Below are 7,216 nucleotides of genomic sequence, written 5' to 3'. Positions count from 1 at the left end.
CTACAAATGGAGTTGGAGTTCATGGCGGGAAACCTCCTCCTAAACCTCCTGCCCCATTCTCTCCCTATAGTAGCCCTGAGGCCACCCCTGGTCCCCCTGAACCCTTGTCTTCAATCCACCCGTGTTCGATGCTTCCACATTGAATGCTTCGGTGGAAAACTCACGCAAGAAGAAAAAAATGGAGGGTAAAGTGCCCTATTTTGACCTCACCTTTTTCCTTGGGTTTTGCAGATATGTCAAAGAGAATGAGATGATAGGTGGCTCCTAAGAAGCCATATTATGGTCCTTTGTTTCCATCCACCATCATTTCCAACGTGTCTGAAAACTGGTTGTCAGAATTATCCGAGAAGTATCACATTGGAAAAGAGTACAAGTTGTACGTACCTTCCAACAAGTGTCGGGCTGATAATCCCCCCCCCCTCAGGGCTACGTGGCAATGAGCGAGCACATCTTGAAGGTGGGAGGAACCATTCCCTTACACCTTTCTTCATCATGGTCTGCAACCACTTCGACCTTGCTCCACTTCAGCTGGCGCCTAACAGCTAGTTGACTTTAAGTTGCTTATATATTGCTTATATGGCGCCCAAGAGGTGCATTCTATGTACAATCTCATGCCCACCCCTAAATCCAAAGGCTTCTACTTCCTATAAAAAGCCAATTCTCATGTCTCCTTGATAAAGGGTTCCGTGTCTAACCCGGGTTCCTAGAAGCAGGACTTTTTCTTTGTGAAAGGTCCCCATTCCATCCGCGAACATTTTCGCCCATCCCCAAGTAAGTACTTCAAGCTTTTTTCCTTTTACATTGAATTTGCTATTTTGGAACTTACACTCATATTGATAATTAAGTTGATTGTTCAGAGAGCTTCAGTATCCCCAACGTTCCTGAGTCAAAGGCAACATCAGGAGACGTCTTTCTCGATGCCAACCCTGCTATGAAAATGGTTGCCCGTCTCTTCACCATGGCCAACCTTAACCACTATGGTTTATCCAGGGTTTCGGAGCCCGACCTGCTATGGCATATTTCTGAGCGAAAGGAGAAGGTGACTCTAGCTGAGCCTCACTCGGACAGGGGTGATGCAGAATGGGTGCTTGGGGAGGTTTCCCTAGAATCTAAGCATCTAGCCCAGTCATCTCCGTCCTCCAGGGGGTGCCCTCCTTTTGTCCCTATGGATCGCGACATGGCCTCTCATTCCCGCGGTCCACAGACCATGCCTGGGTGCTTCGTTATGCCTTTCTCCAAGGAATATGATAATCTTCCCTACGCTCCCACTACTCATGGCCATTCGAGGCACCCTTTGTCCAATGTTCCTGCTCCTCCTCCTCCCTCAATGAGTGGGTCATCCGTCCCTGCTCACCAGGGCACTCCTAATTTGGAGGGGTCATCTTGGGTGAGTCGTACGTCAGCTCCTTACGTGCAAAGGTATACCCGAGTCATCGAGGGTATTCCTGAGATCGAGTGGAGAGGTCTCGGGAATTTTTCCATGGCGGAGCTTAGGGAGACCCTTGTGCACTCCACAACTTGGGTGAGTTCATGAATCTTACATTGGTCATTCTTTTTATTTTTTTGTGTTTTGGGTTCTTTTCTTGCTCATTGTTTTTTCTTTTCGCTTCCTTGTAGGCTTCTCTGGTGGCTCAACGTTTCACAGACTCGACAGGGGACCTATCTTCCTCAAACACTGAAAGGGACCATCTAGTGGTCAAAGTTCAGGAGCTCGAGGGAAAGCTTGCTGACATCAAGCTCAAGCTAAAGAAACCCCTGGCGAAGGCCTCTTCGTCATCAAAAAGGAAGGGGAGAGCAGAAGCTAAGGCTACGATGTTGCAAGAGAGGGTCACTATCCTGGAGGCTAATTTGGCTGAGGTCAAGTACAAGTCCATAGTGCACACCCTTTATGGAATGTGGAGGTAGATTCCTAGCTTTGATTTCTCCTCCTTTGGTGACCATCCCGTTGCCAAGGTGGCTAAGTGGAATGCTCGTGGAGGGAGGCCTTGAGATTATGCTTCTATAGCTTTTACCTTTTACTTCGATTTGGTTGTATGCTCATTTGAACCTCATTATTTTTAAGAACTTTTCTAAGTCCTGCTGTGGCTGATGTCGATTTTATCTTGCAACATTATCGCAACTCTCTTTTTTTATATATACATAAATGATCATTTGTTTTTGCTTCTTTATGCTTGAGGTCCTTTTGAGCCCGCCTTTGTACACAGAGGCCGAAGGGGTTTAATAGGTCACTCTTTTTCCCAAAAACTCGTCGATACTTTATTTGGACCGGTAGTGATGGTCTCTTTGGTGCAACTTGATATTATTTGTAAGGATATGTTGACCCTTTGGGTTCTAGCCATCCTTTTATATATTTTTGATCGCCCTGGTTATTTCTTGCGAGAAGCGTCCTTCTCATCATTATGCATAGTACTACTTTTACAATGGTTTCTTTTAGGACCCTTTTTGGCTAGACGACTTGCTGGCCGCTCTAGGCTTATTGGTGGATGTTCTTCCTGAGGCCTTTCCTTTTGTGGAGGTATCAACCTTTATTAGGAGGCTCTTCCTGTAGGACCTTTTGACCCTCTTGATGTTCATAAGGGTAGCTAATCCTCATGAACTCAAGAGAGCCTTGCAAGGTTTTCTTCCTTATTTCCCTTTTTTTGTAAGGGTATCTTTTAGGACCCTTTTTGGCTGTATACTCTGCCCCCCAAGTGGTTGGCAAGATTTATCTCGTCGGGCACTTTGATCATTTTTTTCATGCACTTTGATAATTCCAATTGGTGATAGGTACACGAGAGTTAGATATGTTCTCACGTGAATGAGGAGTGTGTCATGCCAATAAGAAACATATTCATTGAAAATAAGTAGGGTACATAGGTATCTATGGCGACATGGTTCTTACTACATATCGGGGCATTTAGGTTACACCTATAATCCATAGCTGCTTTTAAGGGGAGGACTCACAACTATGTTGGGGGGCTAACTATGGTAACACTTTTGATTTATCGCACTAAAAGTGTGGCTTTACCTAATGCTCCCTCTTAGGCACGTATGCACAACCATCAATTCTGATCTCCTTAGTAACTTTGGGATTGAACTCATGCAGGTTTATACTCTCATGCACTAGCATCGCCATAGGTTCTGGCGGTTTCATGACTGTGCGGAGGGACATGTTATAACATTCCCTTGCTTCTTTCTGTTCCCCTTTCATGCTCGCTACTCCTCCAAGAGTTGGGAATTTTATGGCCAAGTGGTATATCGAGGTTATCGCCTTCAATTCTCTCAGGGAGGGTCTCCCTAATACCGCGTTGAAGGCCGAGGAACAACTTACTACAACAAAGTTTGTCATTACAGTGGTTTGTCTAGGCAGCTCTCCCATGGTGAGGGCCAACTCGATTGTGCCCGTGGGTTGTACCCAGTCTCCTATAAACCCATAGAGGGAGTTGTTTCAGGGCTTTAAGTTCCTGATGCCCAATCCCATCTTCTCTAAGGCCGGGTGATATAGGATGTCTACAGAGCTCCCATTAACTACCAGAACCCAATATACCTTCATGTTGGCCAGTTATATTCCTAACACCAAGAGGTCATTGTGAGGAAAATGCACACCTCGTGCATCTTCTTCGGTGAAGGTTATTGAGTCATTTTACCCTTTAAATTTTTTCGGAGGTGATTGTTCTAAGCTTAGCATGCATGGTGGACTTCGTCTGGCCTTCTGGGCGTATCTATCTCACCCATTTCTCGATTCTCCTCTGAATCCTGGTCCTCTGCAGATCATCCTCACCTCTGGGCTACATCTCGTGCTCGTGGCGAGGGTGGTCTACCATCTGGCCATTCATTTTCTCTTTGGACGTATCTACTCAAGTGCCCCCTGCGTATGAGTTCCTCTATTTCCACCTTTAAATGAGTTCATTCTGCTATGGTGTGGCCAATGTCTTTATGATACTTACAGTAATTTTTGGGGTCTCTCTATGGCTGATCTATCTTCATTGGCAGAGGTCTTCTGAAGGGGACCTGATTCTCGTTTGCTACGAAGATATGCTCCCTAACACACGAAGATATTCTCGTGTGTTAGGTCAGTGTAGAAGGTGTGGGATGTTTGCCTAGGATTTCCTCCGTGTTTGTGCTTCCTGTGGTGGTCATCTCTTGGTCCTTCGTACACCCTTTTCTTTTTTGCGTCATTCGAACCTTCAGGGGCTGATGACTTGATAAGTGATGCCTTCAGATTCTCTCCGTCGTCTTCGACACGAATGTACTTTTGTGCCCGTTGGTAGAAATCATCTAAGTCAGTGACCTCCCTTTTGAGCATATTGTCCCAAAGCTTACTGCCTGGGCGCACTCCAGCTGTGATTGCCATCTTGAGTTCTCCCATGTTCAGGCTTCCCACTTTAGCCGCCTCCATGTTGAACCTATGGATGTAGCTCTTTAAGCTTTCTCCTTCACCTTGCTTTATATTAGTGAGGCTAGTGCTCGGCAGGGTATAATCGCGTACAACATGATGTTGTTGGAGAAACTCGTTGGAAAATTGTTGCCATGACCTTATGGTCCCCGACCTCAGCCTTTTGAACCACTTGTATGCAACCATTTAGCGTGACCGCGAAACGGTGACACCTTTCTCTGCTATTGATTCCTCTTAGCTTCATCAAATCGTTAAAGGCATCCAAGTGGTACTTGGGGACCGAGGTGCCCTCATATGGGGTCATATAAGGTTCTTTAAAGTTAGACAAGAGCCATTCCAACTGGATTTCTCGCATGAAGGGTGACTGTAGTCAAACTCTTCATCAGTAATGTGCCCCCCAGATGCTGTGACGATCTTGCTCTGAAGGCTCCTCATTTCGATGTCTAGCTCCTATCGCCTCCTATTTAAGGAGTCCCTCAACTCGGTTGGGTTGGCCTTTTTCTTCTCTTTACCCTTCATAGGGGCCATAGGAGGTGTCATCCTTACTTCTGACCTCCTCCCATGGAGCTTTTTTCTTAGGTTAGGTGGCGCCTCCTTAGAGGCAACTTCAGCTTCATTATGAGGGTTAGCATTGTTCTTCTGCCCTGGCCTCTGGGGCTGCTTTGCCTGCCCAGGACATTCATGCTACTTTTTTCGAGGGGTATTACTAATGGAGAGTCAAGTCCTCCCATCATCAACAGGGACTGTGGTTTCTCCACCCTCTTGGCCTTTCTCCTTTCGTCTAGGAAGAGGCATGCTTGATTTTCCGTGTAGCAGGCCATTCAACACCTCTTGCTTATTCTCTAAGGCTCTTCCAATGTAACTCGCGTGTCTCCTCTTCATAAAATCGAGACCTAGAGCTTGAGCTTATGGAATGTACTCAGGGGCTCTTGTCTGGCCTACGCGTTGATGGACTCGGATCTTGCCGGCCGGAGTTCGGCACCTGCGGTGGCCTTGGGGGGGGGAACTCTCTGGCATCTCTCGCGGGAGCAGCTGTTCATCTCGGATGGTTCTCATCAGGCTGGACAGCTAGGGATGAAGCCTCCCTTTCATCTCCAGGAACCATGGGCTCCTTTGGTGCATCCACATTTTCGGGTGGCGAAGGATTCTTCATGGAGGCCTTCAGCTGATTTCCGTCAAGGTGGACCTCCACCTCTCATGGTTCTCTCAATCTCTTAGAATGTCTTGGCATCATTCTCTACCGGAATCAATGGAAGAACAGTGGCTTGGCACTTATCATTCCCACAAAAGGCACAAAACTGTTGACGGTAAGAACTCACCAACTAAGTTAGATCAAGAACTTTTGAAATTGTAAAATGAGTGGACTTTAAACTCACTAAACTTCAAGTAAACTTCCTTATGATCTCAAAAACATCAAATATAAATGTTGGAATTCTAAAACAAAGAATGGAGAGAATGTTGAATGTCCCTTTTCATTAGCAATAATTGGTTACAAAATGTTTCCCCAAAATCCTCCCCCCCCCCCCTTCTTAGATGAAGGGAGGTCATATTTATAGTAGAGCATAAATGAGTCTTAGTGCATTATGGTCCCTGGGGACATGACTCTGCATATGCAGTTTATAGGTGGTAGTAGTGTGAGGAACGTGGTGGTCGACTCTATTACATGCCGAGAATTTTTTGAAGCACCTCCACTTCAATACCTGGATGTACCTCCACCACTTGTTTGGTACGAATGTCAGAGATTGGCTGATGAGGACCACATCAGGTACCTTACTCGTACGACCACTACTTTTCTGGAGTGTACATCATGTCTATACTCCAACTCCTCTTTGTTTGTAGGTACAGTCTGTATTTGTACGAACTCCTCGAGCCACAGGTTTTCACCCTCGAAAGGTACCTTATTCCCAAGGGCTTCAAGTGTTGAAATCCTTATATGTTATTCCAAGATGCCTGGCAATCAAGGAACTCGCGAGATGGCCTTATGAAAATGAAATGAGGGGGGCCTCTCGACCCTGAGCGCATATTCTTGGCACAAAGTGTTGCTTCGTAGGTGAGGCATGTGTCTCACAAGACCTTTGATGCGAGACGTGACGCCACTTGTGGTGGGTGACCTCACGACATCCTTGGTGCTAGAGCCTCGGGACACCTCTGGCATGACACCCTCGGTATGGGACGTTCACGACACCCTTGGCGCCCCTAGTGATGGGTGAACTCGAGACATCCTTAGTACGAGACCCTCGGGACACCCCTGACGCGACACCCTTGGCATGCAACACTCATGACACCCTTGGCGCCCCTTGTGATGGGTGACCTTGCAACACCTTCGGCGCGAGACCCTTGGGACACCACTGGCGCAACATCCTCGAAATGGGATGCTCACGACACCCTCAGCACCCCTTGTGATGGGTGACCTCGCGATACCCTCAGCGTGAGACACTCGCAACACTCTAAGTGCCACTTACGAGGGGTGACCTCGCAACACCCTTTGTGCGAGGCGAGGCATGTCCCTCGTGAGACCTTCAGCGCGAGGCCCCTATGCACAAGACGAAGTCATGGCGCGAGGCCCTGTGCGTGAGACGAGGCTGTGGCGCGAGGCACAGGGGTGTGTGGGTGAGACGGCGTCTGCGCGACCCCTTGGCGCGAGACAAAGGGGCATGTGGGAGAGTCTATCTCCATCCCAAACATATATTTTGAGGGTTATGAGGCAGGGGCTTCATTCAAGCAGAATTTTGTTATTCACACAATGCTAGAGCATTCTCTGACAGTGAGTTGATCTCCTCTTACAGTACAAATACATGAGGTGACAGCCTCAACAATTATTAGCGCAGGTCATCCCAAAAT

The sequence above is a fragment of the Humulus lupulus genome, chromosome 7, assembly GCF_963169125.1.
Source record: "Humulus lupulus chromosome 7, drHumLupu1.1, whole genome shotgun sequence".
NCBI lineage: Eukaryota > Viridiplantae > Streptophyta > Magnoliopsida > Rosales > Cannabaceae > Humulus > Humulus lupulus.
Note: the sequence above shows the minus strand (reverse complement) of the source record.